A 2868-nucleotide genomic window follows, 5' to 3' on the forward strand; every position below is an offset into this window, starting at 1 on the left:
ACAATAACTGTGAGTTAGTCGTTTGAACGGAAGCTGACACATAGGGTGTGTGTGTAGGGCATGACCCTGACTACAAATAATGAATTCTATTCTCTTCAGAAAGATAGTAGACATCTCAAAGATGGTGTCTTTTACACAGTGTTTTATATAATAGGCTATACAGGGTGGGTGATAAGTCCGAGAACAGCTTAATATCGCATAAACAAAGGTAATTTGATGGTGGGTGTGATTGGGGATCCTACTCAAATTGAAAATACTCTTTTACTATGACTTCAAAAGTCTGGTCCTACCAGATTTGAACGTTTTTGGTCCGGTAAATTTTTAGTTTTGCGAGTGAGTGCCATTTCGGTTTTATATATATATAGAAAAACAAAACATTTGTCAGTTTTGTGTGAGGGTGAGCATACCTGACTGGCAATTAGGAGGTATACCGGGTTCGATTCCCAGGCTGACAAATAATATTTGAATAGTAGCGCTCATCGAATTTCCATCTAGCTGTTTACTTTGTTAATATTTGCAGTAACAGAAGTCTTCGCGGTGTTTTACAGCATTTAATTTGGATTTTCTTTTGATAATAATTAAAAATTAAAAAATCAAAGTACCTTTCATTCAACTTAATTTTATTTAGTGAGAAATAAAATAAAGTTGAAAAGTGGTTCTTTGATTTTTGTAATTTTTACATAAATGCAAGTAGCCTTTACCAAGAAAGGAGTTTTTATATTATATTATTTCCACCATCTGATGAGCAGTGTAGTTATCCTAAGGGCCAAGCCATATGAGGCGTTTTCAAACGAGTTGGCAGAGCAGGAAGCTGATTGGTTAGGCGTTCGGGAATCAGCTGATAATCAGCCGATCGGAGAGCTTCCTGCCCTGCCGACTCGACTGGAAACGTCTGATGTGGCTTGGCCCCAACTCATAGCCTGATATACTTCGAGGGGAACAAGCTTCATTAATGGTTTAGTTGTGTGTGAGATGAGAGGCAATTTTTCATACATTTCTGAGTGACAAATGCAGCTTTCTTGAACTACCTAGTTTTCAAGTAGAACAGACTTCGTCATGATAATAATTCATTTTATAATGAGAGTTAAATTGAACAGTTCAATCGTCATTCAATTATTTGAATTGATAGTACTTCCTAGCTGAATGATTCAATAAAAAATTGCTTGGTTGCCTGTAAAGTCGGTATACGGGCGAAAGTTTTACGTGACAACGACTTTGAGTGGTAAAATAATTTTAATGTGAATATTCATTCGTATAGTAGGAAGAAGGATGAAATAATAGTGACAATTTAAAACATTTATTTATACAAAGAATTATATTTAAAACATTAATTTATACAAAGAATCTCGCACTGAACCACAACATTGTGATTCTGATTACTACAACATAACCTATTCACTTATGCATGATTATGTGATTATGCATTATTGTGATTACTACAACATAGCCTATTCACTTATTCACCTAAGCAGGCGCAGTCGCAGAAGATTGCTTGCGGTGCCTGCGCAGGTTGACTGCTCCGTTTCACTCTCTCTCCAGGTGAATGCCTTCGGGTTGCTCGCCACTGCTCCTATTCGTGCTCTTTCCAGACGACCGTGAACCGAAACGAACGCTCTCACTCGCTCTCATTGTGAGCGCATAACGTGGGAATGTAACACAGTTTCTTGAAGTGTCACCCGGCAAACCAATTTATAAGACGTTGTCACGTCAAAAGTATCTGATATTGTGCCGCCTATCAGAGACTTATTGGTTGATTGAGATGTAGATAATGTCAATTGGTTTTTATTCAGCTTGAAAAACGTTTAGCCTATAATGAGATCCACGTTATAATGGCAGTGAAGAAAGATAGGAGAACAACGTTGCCGATCCTCTGTCTTGTCAATGCCTTCTATAGACTGTAGCTGATACAGGTTTATTGATGTAATATTAACTGTTCATTCTCGTTGATTATGGATTTTTGCAAAACTCGCCAAAAATTGAAATCGCTCAAACTCTCAGGAATGATAATATTTGACGAGAGGAACAATAATATGTCATCACATTGACGAAATTCACTCCTACTCTTGAATTATAAGCGTTTGAATATAAGTCATTTTTCTGATCTGAGAGTGGAGGACACATTTTATGTTTCAGTAGCTGATAAGGGTTTATTGATGTAATATTAACAGTTCACGTTTAAAATTAATCAATTATATTTTATCAAGCAATAAATTATAATTTTCAATAATTTCATAATAAATTATTATCTTAATCAAGATGAAATATTTTGTTAATCAATTATCAATATTCTACATTGCTACAAGACGATCTGGCACCAGTGCAAAGCGAGAAAGAGATAGCGCTATCCACTTTGTTGAATGATAGACAAGGATAGCAAAACATTGCTGATCAAACACTGTCATTATAACGTGGACCTCACTATATTACCAAGATGTTCACATATATTTCGTCAATAACCTTTCAAGCAGACCATACATAAATTTATTATCATTTTTCCAGAGATTTTCAATGAATAATTGGAAGTATGCTCTATTTAAAATAATATTATTTTAGTTGAATTCATTCAGGTTTGTTTGTGATATAAATAAAAGTGAAATACATGAGTTTCAAACTTATTTAATGATAATTAGAATAATGAAACCGTTCACAATAATTATGTCACATATTTGATTGCAACAGGGAAAAACTTTTATATCATCTACAAGAAAGTAATACCTTACCGTTATCTATTGATTAAAATATCATCCATCAAAAAATTGAACTCTCTTCAAAAATCTATGTTATAGGCTATTCTATTTAAATATTTCATTAATAACTTTTTCATATCATAAGAAGATAATACTAGTGTCTCTTCTTCTCAAGTTTAAA

The 2868-nt window shown here is 34.2% G+C and overlaps 1 long non-coding RNA gene across 1 annotated transcript in view; it reads right to left on the minus strand.

Annotated features, from left to right (window-relative positions):
* Positions 1 to 2600: 2600 nt before the first annotated feature.
* The window catches only part of LOC120350780, a 5068-nt gene continuing 4800 nt past the window's right edge, over positions 2601 to 2868 (minus strand). Inside the window, exon 2 of the long non-coding RNA XR_005571031.1 lies at positions 2601 to 2868. This exon is cut by the window's right edge and continues 17 nt beyond it. This is a non-coding gene — a long non-coding RNA (uncharacterized LOC120350780).

Source organism: Nilaparvata lugens, chromosome 4, assembly GCF_014356525.2.
Source record: "Nilaparvata lugens isolate BPH chromosome 4, ASM1435652v1, whole genome shotgun sequence".
Classification (NCBI taxonomy): domain Eukaryota; kingdom Metazoa; phylum Arthropoda; class Insecta; order Hemiptera; family Delphacidae; genus Nilaparvata; species Nilaparvata lugens.